General features: G+C 42.1%; 1 protein-coding gene across 1 annotated transcript in view; it reads right to left on the minus strand.

Moving 5' to 3' along the window:
- ATP10B (ATPase phospholipid transporting 10B (putative)) overlaps window positions 1–18,384 on the minus strand; it is a 316,187-nt gene that overhangs the window by 289,552 nt on the left and 8,251 nt on the right. The window lies entirely within an intron of this gene.

Genomic DNA, 18,384 nt, shown 5'->3' on the forward strand with positions numbered 1-18,384 from the left:
AAAGAATACTCCAGATATGATAGCTAAATATAATATGTGATCTTAGGATCTTGAACTAGAGAAAACACAATGCAATGAGAGACATTATTGGGTAAACTGACAAGATATGGGGCCAGCAGATTAGATAAAATTCTATATTAATGTTCAACTCACTGAAGCTGAGAACTGTACTGTGGTATAGAAGAGACTATCCTCCATCTGAGAAAATATGCACTGAAGAATTTAGCGATAAAGGGCAACCATGTTTGCAATTTGCTTTCCACTATTTAAAGAAAAAGAGTAGCCATGTGTATGTACAGAGAGAAGGCAAATGGAACAAAATGTTGGAGCACAGTGAATATAGGTAAATAGTGTGCTCTTTACTATTCATGCAATGTCTCTGTAAGTTCAAAATTATTTTCAAATGAGAAGTTTTATAAAATGGCCCGTGACCATGTCCCCTAAGATTTACCCCCACATTGAGATTCTCTAACTTTTGCTTTCTACACCTGCCACCATTACACAAGGCCGCCAGAGAGATGAGAATCCTACTGTAAGTCCTTTGTATCAGGTGCTGTCTCAGGCAAATGCCCTGGGGTACACTGATCACATCTAAGGTTTGAACATTTCAAAAAGTGTTCTTGTTTTTTGTTGCAAAATACTTGAAAAAGGTCAAAACCAAGTGGAATAAAAAAATCTACACACATACAAAAATATAAAAATACAGAGTAGAGGCTGACAGACCCGAGATCTAATCCTTGCTCTGGCACACACCTGGGCAGGCATCTCTTTGCTCTTCAGTTTTCTAACCTGGAATGTGTGAAAATAAATATATTCACTTAAGTAGTAAAAACCAGAGGAGACATATGAAAAAAGATTTATGAATAGAAGTGTATAAAAGGGAAAACTAAGCCTATCAGGAAAACATAACCTGAAAAAGTGGTATCAAACCAGGGCTGGACAGGAAAACAAAGAATCTGAACACAGTCTAAAAATCAATTTCAAATCCCAAAAAAATTTTCAGTTTGAAACAGGAGGCATTTCAAATTGTTAGAAGAGAGTTACAGTCAATATATTTTGTCAAGAAAAATGAAGAGCTGAGGAGAAATGAATTTGCAGAATGTTCAGCCCTTCTAATGTATTTTAAAATCTCAGTTATTGTATGTTTAACTCAGCATTCCAATTGTATTCTTTTTATATTTTGTATCTTTTTACTGATATTTTCTATTTGGCGATTCATTGTTGTCATGTTTTCCTTTAATTCATTAAACATGGTTTCCTTTATTCCTTCAAATATATTATTACAATAGATGTTTTGAAGTCTTTGATAATGTAAACATCTGGATCCCTTCAGAGATAATTTCTGTTGATGCTTTCTTTCCTGTGTATTGGCCAAACTTTACTGTTATGTTGCATTTTTCATGTTCTGTGTTGAAAACTTGGCATTTTAGATAATATATTGTAGCACCCTGAATGTGGACTCCCCCTCTCCCAAGGGATGCTGCAGTTTTAGTTGTTGTTTGTGTAGTGACTTGGCTGGACTACTTCTGCTGAATCTGTCCATCCTGTATTGTGTGACCACTGATGTCTTCACAGAGGCTATTTTCAAAAATTCAGTTTTTAGCTTTGAAGCCTGGATTTAAGTGTTTCACTGTTCAGTGTAGCTTAGTGGTCACCTAAAGACTGGTCAGAAGGTGTTCTTATACACTGAGAGACTTTCACTTTTTGCTGATGGCTCTGTGTGTAGATTGCAGAATGGCTTCAAAGCTCAGGCAGTTAACAAATATGCACTGAATCTTACTTCCTGTTTGTGCAAGGCCTTACATTCCGCTAGGGATGAGAAGATAGCTAGTCTTTTACTGTCTTTCCTGAGCAGGCACACAGCCTTCCAGACCACCAGAAACATCTAGGTTATTATTGAAACACTTCATGCCTGCCTTGTTCCTTGTATGTCTTGACTGCATTTCTGGCTAATCTGTTGTTTGGCCTGGTCAGTAACAGAGCCTCAGGTAGATGGGATGTTTGCCCTTCTAGATTGGCACTGAGATCGCTATCATTTTTGACAAAGCCCTTGGGCATATGGCATTTCCCTACCCTGCTCCAAATCGAGCCACTGCTCTACGGTGGCATATTTGTGCCCCCCAGCCATAGTACAACTATGGTGCCATAGATCTGGAATGGGCGATGGAAACAGCTTAAAATGTCACTGGTTCTCACTGACTTATAGATGTCTAGTATTGTTCTTCAGTAAACACTTCTCAATTTATTGTGTGCCTTTCATTGATTTACAAAACCCTACAATGATTGTTTTTTAACAATTCTGTCCAGTTTTACCATTGTTTTTTGGAGTAAGGATGTGCCAAACCTCTTCTCTGACATTTTGTAGTTTCTCGTCTAAGCATATACATTTTATAAAGCAAATTCTCTTATACAGTTAATCACTATTTATAAACGTAATCAAGCTCCAAAGCTGAACCCCAAAGCATCATGAAGGCCTGTCAGGCATCCCACAGCAAACCATAACCAAATTTTAGTCTTTTTTTCTTACTCTCTCTGAAATGTCATGAAAAAATATATGATTTTAACAATATCAAGATGAAAATACATAGAGCATTTCTTTCTCTGGTGATTGGAAAAAAGAGAGGAGGGAGCAGTTGGGAAGTTATTCTATTTCCCGTGTAGCATCACTCCTAATATGAGGAATTGAGAACCTAGAAGGAAGAGGAGGTAGAATTGCCAAAAATCTAAGTATTTATTCATCCCACTTATTTTACAGATAAGCAAACTGAATCTCAGGGAGATTAACTGTGGGAGGAAATTTTGGATTGCTACTTCTTAGAGACTCAGTTATGTGAATGTAGCGATTATTTTTTCAGCAGTGGCAGATAGAGTTGGAAGAGTTGAAAAGCTGTGTGGAAGACTGATGTTGGCTGTTTGGCAGGATAAAAGTACTTTTAGTAATTTCTTTTACTTTCTTTCGAAGGAAAAGAATATGCTTTGTTGTGACAGCAAAGGATTCCTTTTACAGAAAAAGAAAAATCAATTTCTACAGATGCCAGCTCCACATTCGCTAGCTATGTGGTTAGAAATATGAAACTGAAATATAATGGTCAGGGATTTATATTAGGACTCACTTGGGGATGTGTGCCGGGGAGAGTACATGACGAACTCACACTGCATTGCTTCTACCTTCATAATTGAGAAATCAGACATCTGTTTGGGTTGCTATCATTGTTCAGAGAACCACCATGCTCTAGCATCTATCATATGATTCTGGGCTGAACTAAGACAACTGCTTTCCGAAATGGGCTAGACATGAACAAACAGACCTCTTTAAAAGAGGTGGAATTTCCTGTGGTGTGTCTAAAATCTTTATCTTCCCCTTGCTCTAATAGCAGTGATTTATACTTAATGCCTGCCCCATTGAATTAGATTCTCTGTTTGGATTTTGCTACCTCAGGGTCTTGCTTGGCACCTTCTGTACCAAATACCTCACCTCGGTGGGCATATACACAACCTCTGTGATCATGGCGGTGGCTTGTACATCAGACACTAAAAAAGGAAATTTTTAGCCACAAATAACAAGATGCTTTTAAAGAGAGGATTAGGGGAGCGACATTTTGAGGTTCTCAGATGTCAAGATTTGAAATCATCTTATGTAGTTGAGTAGCATAGGTCTCTTGGTCTGAACTATGTTCATGCAGGAATACATCGTGCTCCTTGACTTAACACCAACTACAAGCCATGGAGTCAGAAAAGACTGAAGGTGTGAAGAGGATAAGAGAAGCAGCAGGATGGAGCAAGGGAGAGAGGATAGAAAAGAAGAGGGGTAAAAGGAAGAAAAGTAAGGGAACTAACTCTAAGGAAGAGGCAGCAGAAAGGGAAAGAGAGAGAAAGAAAGGAAGGGAAATAAAAATGGAGGAAGAGTAAGAAGAAAACCAGAAAAGATGACAACAAAAGCTCTGTCATATATCGTAAGACCAGGGCTCCAGTCTCCTACTTAAGAGAGATCTGTTAACCTCTCTGGGTTTGTGTTTTCCCACCTGTTTAATGAATGGACTGGACTAGGTGATTGTTTAGGTCCTTGGTGGCTTACCACTCTGTAAGAATAATGCTATCCCATTATAAACTGCTTTTCACCAGGCTTCCATCTGTGTGATCCTCTTTGCATCTACCACTGTCCTCACTCACTCCCTCACTCACTCAGCTCCAGTCACGCAGGCTTCCTGCCATTCCTTCAACATGTGAGTCTCCTCCTCATCTTCTGACACCCACCTAGGCCTTTTTCATTGCCATTCCCTTTTCCTGAAGCGTTCTCCCACAGCCCTTCACGTCGTATGCTCTTTCACAGCACTTTGATTTCTGCTTACATATTACCTCTTTTGAGAGTCCTCCACAGACCTTTCTATATAACACGAGACTTCACTTGTATCCTTCCCCCCATCTCATTATTCAGTTCTACTTACTGGCTGTGTAGTGTAACATAACTGTATGTATTTACAAGTTTTTCTCTCTCTGAGGCAAGGATTTAGTCTTGTTCTCTGATGTATCCTCAGCACCATGGACAGTACCTGCTTCATGTTGGGCACTCAACAGATATGTATAGAATAAACCTCAGACCTGACTGTGCTGGTAGAGCAACCAGGTTTTAACCCTTTTTTATATATTAGGGCACCACAGTATAATACAGGGAATCAGCTTAAAACATCCTGTGATTTGGTGGTTATTTTTGCCTATTCCCTTGTCACTCAGTGCACTTTCCTTGCATTTATACTAGACTTTAGCACTGCATTTCCTCCACCCGCCAAACTCTATAACATCCTGCTCTGATTAATAAATTGCAATCAATTGCAATGCCTAATTATCTCCTTAGGAGGTCTGAAAAGAATGTAATAAATGGAACATACTTACCTCTCAGCATGGGAGGGGAGCTATGGCTGGGTAAACCAGAAAAAAAAAAAAAGAAAAAAAAAGCTTCCAAGAGAAAAAAAGTAATAAGAGAGCAAATACAAAGTTGTTCCAGGTAGAAATAACAAAAATGTGTTTGCTACTTCCAAATGTTTGCTACTTCCAAATAGCAAGTTTAATAAAAGCTGTTTGGTTTGCTATCTGGAGTGCTTAAGGCAGTGTTTCTCTAAGTGTGGTCAGCAGAGCACTCGATTCAGAGATATCCAAGGTGTTTGATAAAAATGCAAATGTCCAGGAAAACTCCAGAGTGATGGAGTTTGTGTGTTTTCAGAGTTCTGAAGGTGTAGTCTAGAAATCTACATCTTCACTAAGTTCCCCATGATGTTTTCTACTGCACACTAGGGTTTGGAATGAAATTGGCTGAAAGATTATTTGGTCTTATTTTTCCTGTAAAAGAGTAATATGCTTTGAAATAGGCATTCTGTCCTTTATTTATCAACACACACTGGCTGAGTGCCTACTAAGTGAGAGACACGGTGCTGGGATACAGAGATGAATAAGATGTGACCTTTGTGGTAAAGGACCTCTGTCTTAACATCGCTGAAGGTCAGAGAGAGAAGACAGGGTAGTTCAATAGAGAGATCCTATCCTGTGGTCTGGGCTCTGTGTGGGAAATCTGCTGTTGGGAGAGTTGTAGGGTTGTCATGTGGAAGAGGCAGAAGCCATGTTCTATGTGACCCAGAGGACAGAAATAAGGGCAATGGGTGACTGTTTCAGGAAGGTTAATTTGGGTTCTACAAGGAGAAGAATTTTCCTACAGTAAGAGCTGCCCAGTTGGGCAGCAAGTGGTCATTAGCCATCCAAGTGGGTACTGGAAGACCATCTGTTAGGCATTCGGAAACGGGGATTCCCATACTTAGGGACAGGTGAGGCTCCACTGCTTCTCACTCTGAGATGCACTGATTCACCAAAAATACTGTGGTAATTAATATTCCACAACTTATGGACCCAAATTCTTTTATATCTACACTCTGTGGAGGGTATACATAAGCAAAACAAGTTCACCATTTCTAGAGAACAAGAAAAACAAAATAAAACAAAACATACTAAGACAGCTAGCATTACTTGCCTGCTTACTCTCTGCTAGACTTTATGTTAAGTACCTTTCATGTGTTACTTTTCTATTGTCCTTAGAACAACCCTATGATGTGGGAACTATTATTATCTCCATTTAACAGGCAGAGCCAATGATATTTTAATCCAGAGATTCTTCCAGGAAGAGGAGCATCATTTTGGAATGATGCAGTTTTGAAGATTTTGAAATGTTAAGACAAAGTTCTCATTGATTCTTTGACTCTTTCCCTGGCCAACGTGTACTCAGCTCTCAGGTCTTGCCTTCAATGTCACTTCCTTGGGACAACTTTCTCAAATCCCCAGATTAAACCAGAGATCCTGATGACCTGCACCCATAGTACCCTGTAACTCTCGTTCTTCGCTATTTCCCTAGTTGCCGTGAACAATTGTAAGGGGGAGGAACTAGCTTGAAATACATTTAACAGAGATTCAAGTTATTCAGTTGAAACTATACCCGATCTTAGGCTGTAATGGCATTATGGTTACGGAGCCCTAAATGGTCCTGGGGGGTTGCACAGCCTGGAAGAGAAATACAGGATTTCATTTTTAATATAGCCTGTTATCTGTCGCATACAATTCTCAAAGGTTTCTGGGCACAGTCAGTGGCTTTAGATTTGCATACAAAGCCCTCCTAAGGGGGTCCCTGACCACCTCTCTATGCTGACCTTTCCTCTTCTAAATCCCCCCCCCCCCAATAAATGGCAGCTGTGCTGATCTACTGACAGTTCCCTCCTGAACCTTGTTGTTTCTTATCCATTAGTTTGCTCACACTGTTACCTCTCCCTGCACTCCGGGATTGTGCCTCTCTGCTGGGATACTTTCCAAGTCATCATCTTCATTTGAGCCCACAATATATGCTCCACACAGAATTCTACAACAACACCTGTGACACTTGTTTCACTTAAGCCTCTTTCTACGAGATCAGGGGAGAGCAAACTTTTCCTGTAAGGACGCAGAGAGTAAATATTTTTAGCGTGTGGGCCCCGCATTTCTATAAAAGACTATTTGGCTAGCACAAAAGCAGCCATACATGGTAAGTAAATGAACGGGCATGGGTGTATTTCAATAAAACTTGATTTGGCCCACAGTCCGGAGTCTGTTGTTCTCTGCTCTAGATGCCAGAGTTTTCAGGATACCAACCATGATTTTTTAAAATCTATTTCTAGATGCCAGCCTGATACTTACCACATGATAGGTGTTCATAAAACATTTGTTGGCTGAATACATCATTCCAGTCCTGATATAAACTATGTCGCGAGCTGACACAATTTTTCTTACCACCAATATTTTCAAATTCGAAGTCTTTCCTTTCTGAGCTTCAATCTTATCAGCTGACCAATGGGGGAAACACCAGTTACCTTGCATCCCTCATGGGTTTTGAAGAAGATCAAGGTGACACTGCATTTGGATGTGGACTACTAGAAAGCACAACACACATGTGAGGGATGCTACTTTTCTACCATGTGCCACATGACTGACAGCCAGGAGGTTTTCACAAAAATTTAGTAAACAAGGGTCCGTGCAAATGTGAGGTCTGATCTGGCAACTGAAACTGAAGAGAACATCCCTTGTAATGGAGAGGGAACGATCTAAGGAGCCGTTGGACACATGGAGGAGGCAGGAGAAGCATGTGCCTCCTGCAGCCACACTTTCATGCCCTGACTCAGCCTCTGCTAGGGCCGGAGTCATCCTGCTGCCTCGTTACCATGGTATCCGGCTCTCAGGCCAGGGGTGGCAAACTGGTTTGTCCCTGCCAAGTGCCAGTGCTGGTTGCTTCTCAGGGCCTGCCCTAAGCTGAGGAGGATGCTGAGCCTGTGTCCAGCCTCAGGGAGGAGTTTCACATGACCGCAAGGGTTGCTCAGGCAACTATGTCACTTTGGCACAGACCTGTCACAGATCACGCTGCCCTAGGGACCTGAGAGTGTGTCCACTGCAGCGGGGAGCTCTGGGAAACCTGCAGATCTTAGTTAGGCACCTGTGAAATGACAGATAAGGCAATTCAGAAAGTAAGGGGAAAGCATTCCCAAATCTAACCTGCACCACTTCAAAATTTGAGAACCAGACCAGGAAAAGATGGCAGAATCTGTCATCAGTTCTTTCTCCCTCTTACTCGGAACAGGTGGAATGCAATCTAGGCTTACTGGTGCTTTAGGTTCCTCATTATGTGGGTCAGTTATGTCCTAGTGGGTTATTCTGGAAAATTTTCTCCATGAAGAACATTGCCTTGATCAGTAAGTTCATTCCAAGATTTTTCCAATGGATTTATAACTCTTAGGCCAGTTTGCCCTATTTAGCTTCTGTCTGATTGGTTTCTTGTTTTGTCTTCTTGCTCTTTGTGAACACTCTGAATCCAGTTGACCCACCTGCCTCTGACTTTGGCCTTGTTCTAAAGAATCATGTGGAAATCTTTTAAGATGGTTTGGTGCCTGGGACTCTATTAGCAGAGGTTCTGATTTAATGAGTGTGGGCAGGACCTGGGCATCTATATTTTTTTAAAGCCACAGAGGGAACTGCAATTCTTTGCTGAGTTTGTAAACAGTGGTTAGAGTTCAGTTTCCTGGGACAGATAAGGATAGTTTTGTGTCCTCATTTCCTCACTTAAACACTGTGACCATGGGAAAGTGGCATAACTTCTGTTCCTTAGTTATCCCATCTTGTTTAATGGGACCAATGACAGTACGTTCTTCATAGGGTTATTATTATGAAGAACAGATAACCTGTACAAAGTACTTAGAACAGAAACTGGCACATGGTAGGTGAGTAACAAATATCGACTATTACGGCCATTGTGGTTTGTGTTCTTTTTATTGTGGTGGTTGTTACAATTATGATGATGATGACCAGTGTGATATACACACTTTATTTGCTTATTCCTGGACACTTATGGTCACTCCCAGGCATAATAACAACAAGTTAATTGTCAGTTTTTGCTTTTGCATCCTATATCAGGCCATCAACACCTCTAGAACAGGGGTCTGGAGCTAGAGTCAGGGGATCTAGGTTCTAGAACCCAGTTCTGCCATCTACTAGCTATGTGACCTTGGGTACCCACGTAGTTTTCTCTGTTGCAAACAGGGCATCCCAATAAATATGCATGAAAGAACTCTCCTGTCCCTTGAGAGGGAAAACATGTCTATTTCTCTTCGTGCATGCTGTCCTACTCTGCTGGAACTCTTTCCTCTTAATTTCTTGTTTTAGTGTCATCCTTTTAATGCTTTAAGAACCAGCCAAAACTCTGCCTTCTTGCTTAACAACATATGGATAGCATCACTTTTACTTCTACGTTTCCACAGCACATCACTGGTACTCCTTGTCACCCTTTGTTTTCTTTTGTCTTGAATTATACCTAGTTGTGTGTTTCCCTCTGTCTTACTATGAGATCACTGAAGGTGGAGGATACTATTTTTTTTTTCCTCATTTGTAGCTTGAATGTTTTCTGAACTAGAACCTCATATGTTATATTTTATGTTCTATAATAACTATATGTTCTATAATGACTATAGCTGCATATACACAACCGTGAAAGCTCAGAGGCAAACACAATAAGCATGGACTTCTTGATTATGCTTTGCTGGTCAACTGGGGAGGCCTGCTTCAGGCTGCTGGTCAGTGGGTTGGCTGCAGGCCTGCTCCACATGTATCTCATCCTCCTTCCAGGACCAGTGGGTTCGCTGGAACATGTTCTTCTCATGATCACTGCAGGAGTGTGGGAGGACAAGCCCAACTATGCAAGCCATGTTAAGCCATTGCTCACATTGTATCTGTTATATACCAGTCGGCAAAGCAAACCACATGGGTAAGACCTAAGTCATCTTCTATGAGAACTGAAAAGTTGCATGCCAAAGGCTATGCATGTAGGAGTGATGAAGAGCTGGAACCCATAATTCATTCTAGCACATGTGTAATAGGGTTGAAAAAAGGCAACCAGAAGCAAATACGCATTGCCATCTAATAAAACACATCTCGGTGCTAGGAAAGCATTTCCTAAAATATTTATCACAGATACTAATTCCAGGAGACATGACGAGGTGTTTCATGATAAAGGAGGGGTGAGGTGGGATTCTACAGTAGACTAAGGATGGGGAATACAGAATTACATTGAAATGGTTTTGGTTTTGCTAACTGAGACAGGTTCAGAGCTTTGGACAATAGACTAGGTATAATTAGTAAAACTTACAGGAGCATGAAACTTTCCTCTTAGGAGCTTCTTGTTGAACTAGTGCTGCATGGGACTCACTTTGGGACATACTGTGTGGAATGGTGGGCACACAGTTTTCTTGAGCTTTTGCTGAAAAGGGTTGCTTGGCGGAGTTCAAGAAGAATTAAGGCAATAAGGGCAGAAGAGTGGCCCGTTAGAAAGTTAAATGAGGATGCCAGTCCATGATAGAAAGTGCATATCGTGAGGCAACTAGTTAAAAAATCACGCCCTTGAAAACCCCAAATAATAAATAAATGTAGAACTTGACAATTCTATGAGAACCTTCCATGTTGCAAGTCACCGTAATGTCAAAGCAGAGCCTCAGTGGATGAATCAGAGAGTTATGACTTTGAATTAAAATTGCATTTAATTAAATGTGATGAGATTGGCCTGGCTGGTCACTCTTCATCCTCTGAGGTATTGTGCTTCAGACTGCAAGGCTGGAGTTCATTTTCAGGGTTAGGGGACAAGCCCTCAGAGGGGGTGGATTATCAGCCCATCCCATCCTCTTCTCTTTTACAATCAGTGCCCTTCTTCCCTCAGTCTTTTGTCCTCTGCTTTTCAACTCTTTTACTGAACTCTAATCTTGAGAACATGGAGCCAAAACTCTCTGGGCTCTGTCGACAAAAAGCTGATGCATTGATTAGATGGATGAAACTGATAGAAGCCAAACTACTGTTGGGAGTGGAATGAGGAGTGTAGATAAGTGCAGAGAGGGAGGGAACCAGGAAAAGAGACACAAAGCCAGTCTTGCAGAGGAGGAGAGCTCTTCTGTACCCACAGGGGTCAGGCTGCAGAGAAATTTATTTAGATGAGTTTGTGAATCAGGACTGAATAATGAATCTCAGGTGAGAAGCACAAAATTTGAAGAGGCACAAAGAGTATTAAATAGATATATTAAATAAACAGTATATATATATATATATATATATATATATATATATATATATATATATATATACATATATACACACACATATATATATATTTAGCTTCTTTGATCTCTTCATGACGATTACAAGTTTTTTAGAGCAAAATGTTAACCCTCCCTGTCAAGAAATACAATGATAAAGACATCTCTTATAGCAGAGGTGCTAGATTCAAATGCCTAGAGAGTCTGGGCAGATGTTAATGGGTGAAGCAGGACAGGAATAAACTAGGGACAGAGGGGATGGTGGTGAGTGAACCTGATGGCTCATGCCCCATCTGAAGTATTGACCCCTGGGAGGAATCCTCAGGCAATTGCTGGAGAAAGGATCCAGAGTTGCCAGATGTTCTGATTTATAAAGAAAGGCTATAAATGCACATTTTGCGTTATTTAATACCCTTTGGGGCATGCCATGCGGGTATAAATTAACCCAGCATTCAGGAGGCTATGAAGTTTGCCTTATAGGACTGCAGTGAGGTGAGACTGGGAATGCCAGCCTTCGAGTCTGATACCTAGCCTTGGGGCCTGGTGACTTGGAGGTTACTCAGTAACTGACTTAAAATTGCCTTATCAGTAAGATGGGTGTGATAATACCTACATCCTAGATTTAAGTGGCTTAACAGTCAGTCACTGTAGCAGAGACAACTGTCCACCAGCGTTTTGCTGTCCTTTGGGATAGAGTCATTTCTGGGTAGTGGCTTCCCAGCAGAGACACTTCCCAGCTCCTGCTTACAGCCAGCTGTGGCTTGGTGAGGGGTTCTCAATAATGGACTGAGAGTGAATGGTGATATCCATCACTCCTGGACCAAGGGTTTCAGGAAGCAGGAATGCCTTCTTCCTCTTGTCTCTGTCAGATGTGACGAGGAGGGTGCATGAGCACAAGATGAAAGGAGACTGGGTCTCAACATGGCCATGGGGAGGAAAGCCAGCTGCCAAGCAGGAACATCCACTCGTACCGTTAGATGAGTGACAAAGGAACTTCTGTTTTGCTTGGGCCCTTATGCACTTTGAGATCACATGGCAGGTGCGATGTGAATGTGAGTTCCTTTCCCTTGAATTGTACTCATCATCCTGCTCAGTCACACTCTGATATATACCACTCACACGTGCAGCACTCTCCTAGGCTCTTGGCCAGCACAGTTCATGCCTCACTACAGTTCTGCAGGGTAGATAGTACCACTTACGTTTCAGAGATGCAGCATCAGCAAGTCCGAGAGGTGAAATTGTACATTCAGGGTGACTCAGCTACCAAGTGGTAGAGTTACGATGTGAACTACGTCTGTGTAATTCCACACCTGGGCTCTTCCCTGTAAACCGCACTGTCTTCCTGTCCCGGCGCTGGATGGTAATGGAAGAAGATTCCATGTGGCCCTGGATGCGAGGAGCTTTAGTCCCTTTCCTTTCTTTATCAATAAATAAAGCATAGACAGCTTTAGGAAACATTTCAATTATTTAGAAAAGTTTGTGTGACTCCCTGCTGGAAGCTGAAAAACAGATTTTCTTATCCAAATCGGATAAAGGATGCGATTTTCCAAAGAAACTTCACACTGATTTATTCTCTGATAAAAGTATCAGACTGGACTTGCCCAGCTGCATTTAAGATAAGTGAAGGGAAAAAGATTTTTCAATGTACAAGAGACAGTACGTTCTAATTTCACATTTATCTTTGTATCCCTAGAGCCTATATAGTCTCTAGCACACAACAGGCATCTAACTGTTTTGGAAAGAAGGACGGAGGGAGAAAGGGAGGGAGGGAAGGAAAGAAAGTGGGAAGGAGGGAAGGAGGGGTAAGTGACAAGAAGAAGGGAGTAGATCAGAAAGGCGAGGAGGGATCAGAAAGAGACTAGGAAAGGGAGAGAAGGGAAGAGAAGGAGGGAAAAGGGGAGAGGTGTTATATTACTAATTTGTAGTTCTGTTCTAGTTTTGGTTGAGGCCCCAGTGCTTGCAGTAACCAGCTATATAAACTCCTAACATAAATTTAGAATTGAAAGTCACCTTGGATATCTTGTCTGAGCCTTCTCTTTGAAGAGGAAGAAGGTGAGATTTAGAGGTCAGACAAACTGTACAAGGCTTCTCAGCTAGTTAACTATAAAATCAGCATTAAAACCTAGGTCTCTTGACTCCCAATTACACCACTTTTTAAAATTTTCATCATACAATTGCTGGAATGACAAATGCAGTTGAGAAGGAAGCACAGATTCTCTTCGGCAGAGAAATCAGCAAAAATAAGGACGTATATGTATATATGCAGCTTCATTATTCAGAGCCAGTGACTTTTGCCAACCAAACTGGCTAAATTCCACAGATAAGTGTGGTGAAGTCCCAATATACATTATGTTGGCAAATTTAACTCCAGGGGCTCAGCAAAGATAGGGAGAGAAGCAAAGTGGAAGGGAAGCGTATAAATGATGCAGGTGACTCACTATTCACGCCACTCAAACATGTGGCCTGAGGCCGCCTGACAAGGCAGCTGCCGGTCTGTTCCTCCCGGGTAGTAAGTTCCCTCATGCTTCCCATGGAGTGAGCGTCTCACTCTGCCTAGTGTTTAGTGCTTAAACATACATATTTTTCATACAACACTGCCCCTGAATGCAAGCCAACTCTCCACTTCATCTGGTGCTCAACTGAAGAAAGAGCAATCTGTTCCCAAATTGGAGCAAGTGTAGCCTGTGTGGGATACGCCGAGAGTTTGTATTACGATCTCCAGTAGAGCCTCTGACGGGTGCCAAGGGGCGAGTTTTGACTATGTGTGGTGCTCGCTTTAGGCGCTGACTTGAGATCTCAGTCCTGTTGGGATGCGAGGGACCTGTGTTCATTTCTACAAGGTATGTTCAGTGTCCTATTTACTTCCTTCTCTGACTTTAACATGGTCGGACATCATGTGCTTTAATTGTGACCTTTGTAACCTTGACTCAAACTGTATTACAGGGAGAATACATGTCTGGATGATGGACAATGTTTAATATTCCTATAATAGTGGATATCCGTAATACAAAATTGGTCGTTATTTATTTTAATGGCAATATTTAAGATTCCTCTAATCATGAGAACCAATAACAAACAGGCCCCCAAAACAGAAATTGTATAGACTTCAAAAAGCCACAGGTGAGAGGTCAAAAGTCATAAGTTTGACTCTTTATCTGCCCTTGATAGATGAATGTCACCGGACCTGTCACTTACCGTATCTGGGGTTTGATTTCTTCACTTAAAACATGTGCAGGTAGTAATAACGATCTCAAAAGCTGCTTCCAGGTTTGATGTTGTTCAGTCTATTAAGTCTACTTCCCTTTCTTGTATGCACAAGGAGCAGAGAAAACAGCTTTCTAGAATCTGTTTGCCCACCTGCCTTCGGTAGATCAGAAGACCAGCACCACATTGCGACTATAATGTGGCTCATTTCCAAATTGGAAGTTTGAAGCTGTCTCGTTTTCTCCTATAGGATTTTTTTCTTGCTGCTACAGGTGCAGCTATTCATTGGTTTAGCTTCATTTTTTATACCTAGCATTCAAAATATAAGAACCCCCGCCCCCACCCCACGCCCAAGTGTGCATCTCACTGTCTGTACTGTAGCTCCATCCCCGTAAATCGGCGAATTCCTCAGGGAGCTCTCCTAGACCCTGGCTTTCTGGCGACTGATGTCTTATCTCAGTGCCACCGAGGGCTTGTTCCCTGAGAGATCCTGCTCACTTCTATCAGGTTCTCCTAAGAATCTGTGATCAAGAATTGCTATCTATGAAAAATCAGAGAAAAACTACCTGTGATTTGAGCGTGGCTTTTCTTCCCACCAACCACAAGTAGCAATAAAAACTTCTGTCCTGACTACAGCTCGGTCTAGCTCCATACCATCCTATCGCCTTTTCAGTTCAACAACAAAAGCGTCAGCAAGGAAGTCAGTAGGATGAGAAGAGCCGAGCACGAATGAGTTGGGAGCAGAAATCAAAGATACCAACAATTGGAAGTTTTTAAAAGGAGGACAGCGCTTCAGGCAAATGAAATGGCCTCCCTTTTGGGGGGAGTCCCTCACAGAGATAAGTGGTCACCCCCTGAAAGAGACTGGGTGCCCACGAAGGGAAGAAAACTGCAGATATGGTTGATTCTCATGAGAAAACACATGCCCAGATCGCTGGATCTCCCCTCAGGGCCAGGAATGGATGTGTCTTCTCCTGCCACCGGGAAGTGTGCTCACGTCTGCCTGTCTTCCTCACCTAACTGTGAGGACTCCAGGGCTCAGATCGCGCACTTAGCACACCTTTTCCTCTAATACACATTCTTTTAGAACAGTTCTGCTTTCACTGCTCTCATTTTGAAAAAGTCCCCCCCACCCCATTTTTCTTTTGCAGGCACAGAAAGAGGCTGGAAGAGAAGGTGGTGTTTAAGGTCCTCTATTAGGAGTATATTTATATAAGAGTAATTTGTAAGTGGAAAATCCAATATAGACAAGGGTGATGATTACAGGGGTGGCTGAGCAAACTAACCAGAACGATACAAATTTAGAATAGAAGCAGGATCTAAGCAATTCCATAGTTAGACCAGGAGTATAATAAGAATTCTGAGAAGGGGATGATGACCGTGGGACAGAACTTCATGTGGCAATCAGCTGCCAGAGTCAAGTTTAGAAGAGAACATCCTACATACCAGCAGCTGAATTTGTAGTGTGGGAAGCTAGGGGAGCTCTTACATTTGCATGGTTCCTTTCCTTTCATCTGAGAGCCAAAAGAGGGCCCAAATTTCCTTCCTCCAGCAGGGGGAGCCATGGTGCCTGAACAGCCCACCTCTGCTCTTTGGCCACTGGATGATGGAGGGGGAAACACCGCGTCTTAGACAACAGTGTACTCACCTGCCCTATTTAAAAGCCTTGATGCTCCATAACCCCTAATTTATGAGAAAGCACCTGCACTATTTGTTTTGCAAGTGATATCTAGGGAGGAAGGAGAGGTATGGTGATAAAAGAACAATAGTGGGTAATGAGGAAATATTTACTTAATTAAAAAGAGACTAAAAAATGTTTTTGAAAGACTGCACAGATTCGGATGGTGTGTATGCTTTCAGCTGGTCTGAACTGAGCCTTTGATGAAAAGGCAATGGAGAATTTTGCTGAAGTTTACTTTGGGCCACTTTGCGAAGTACTTTTTATGGCTTGTGTCACTCAACCCTCGAAACCACATTATATGTTATGGACTATCATTGGATTCCTTTTTTAAGATACAGAAATAATACACAATGAAGTTACATAAAACTGCCAGTAAGTACTGGAGTCAACACAACACCCCAGATAGCCTGAAAATCAGGGTCCAGATTTTCAGAGACTGTGAAAATCTGTGTGTGGTGAGAACTGTCTCTTATTATGCCAGGTATTATGTTGGATGCTTTAAAAAGATCTTATTTAAACAGCTCCCTCCTTCCCCCAAATACTAAAACTGAGGAAAATTAAGTGACTTGCCACGTAGCTAGTAAGACGTTGAGACAAGCTACACTTTTGACCTGGGAACAGGGTGGGGATATAAACAAAGAATAGATTTTGTCTCCTGCCTTCTAGAACCCTACAGTCTTATTAAAGATACACAAAAACAGTGGAGAGAAAACAGCAAAACTTGAATTAAAATTCTGGTTCAAGGCATGAGGTTTAGCAGTTGACTGCTACGGACCAGGAAGAATGGGGGGCAACAGTAGGGTTGTAGTGGCCTGAAAGCTCTTAGAGCAGTGGGGTTGGTTCTGGTGTTTGCAGAAAGATTTGTCAGTCTCTCATTTTAATCATCTCCCCATCTATCTGTTTCTTCTCTATGGATCTGGAAATAAACCTCTTGTCTATTTTCAGCTGAATGATGCCATGGGGACAGGCCTGGTGCGCAGGAAGTAGAGATCTAAGCGATCTGTCCTGGAGTGACTCCTGATTCCTGACCCAGGGCGAGGGGCAGCGCTGCCTCTGCTGCAGGGACCCAGTCTGTGCGTGGTAGGAGGTGGCTGTGCTAAAGTGTGGGCTGCAGAGGAAGGTCTTAGGCAGGGGTGTCAGAAATTAGAAATAAAGGCTGCCAATGACTAACTTTTCACCTGAGGAGGCTTCTGCAACACACGTTGGCAGAGGAACATATACAGTGCAGTTGTGTGTGGGAAGATGAGCCAAGGAGATGACCAGGATAAAAGGAAAAGGCATGTCTAGTACATATGTTCATACATTTTTGAGTTTCATAGAGAAAACATGAACAGCTACCTTGTGCTGAGGGTGTACTATGTGCCAGGTACTCTGCATACTTGATCTCTCTATCGGGATTCCTATTTGACAGGGGGTTAGAAATGGATAATCTAAAGAGGTTAAAGTAAAATCACCCACCTTTAAGAATAAATGGGCCTGAACCTGAAGCCCATGCTTTTTAACCTCACACTCAACTATCCCACAGGTGCTCAGAGAATCCATGCCACAGATAAAGCACAACTGTGGACCATCTCCTCCCATCCAGGAGGTCTGTGTTGTGGTTTCTACGTCTGTATGGGGGAAATGCACAACAAGAGGTGGTAGCTATACACACTGAGATTGGATCTTCTTGCAAACACAGTGGTGAGGGCTCTCATTGGCCACCTGGGGTGAAGCTGCTACTCTCCATCTCCATGGTCTTTGGTCCAAGCTGTGGGTGACATCTGCAATAGAGCTTCTGCAGAATAGCCATGGGACGACTCGACATTTCTCCTAACTGCACTTGATTCTGCTTAACGGACATTATGCAAGCTTCTAATAAATCACTTTCTGTTTGAACTACGCAGAGTGGATTATGTGGTCTGTAAAAGTCCCTACCACTTCTATTTCTCCATTTGACAAACGGGAAAACTGAGGCTCAGATGATGTGACTTAAGCATCCCTTCCTTCTACCATATTCCTTTTGCACAGGTAAACACATTTTCTCATAGAAGTCCTCTATGGGTGAGGTTTATCTGTAAGAAGCAGAAGCTCAGCCTGCTTACGTGGCTCTTACCCTCAGTGAATATTATCATGTGGCATTATTTCAGGTAACATACGGAATTCTCTTTTTGACCTAACTTTAAAGGACTAAGAATCATTAAAAACACCGTACACAGGAGGTAACATATGGAGCACTGGAATGAAGGCTGTATGGATGTGTGATGTCTTTGCTAATTCAGCAGACTTCTCCCTTTTCTGGTAAGAGCCTCGTGCTTTTCCTTTAGGGACTGTTATTCCTCCTTCTGAGTGAAGGAGGAACTGAATCCAAAGGGCTGGCATGTGACT

This window comes from Rhinolophus sinicus, linkage group LG10 (genome assembly GCF_036562045.2).
Source record: "Rhinolophus sinicus isolate RSC01 linkage group LG10, ASM3656204v1, whole genome shotgun sequence".
In the NCBI taxonomy this organism is placed as follows: domain Eukaryota; kingdom Metazoa; phylum Chordata; class Mammalia; order Chiroptera; family Rhinolophidae; genus Rhinolophus; species Rhinolophus sinicus.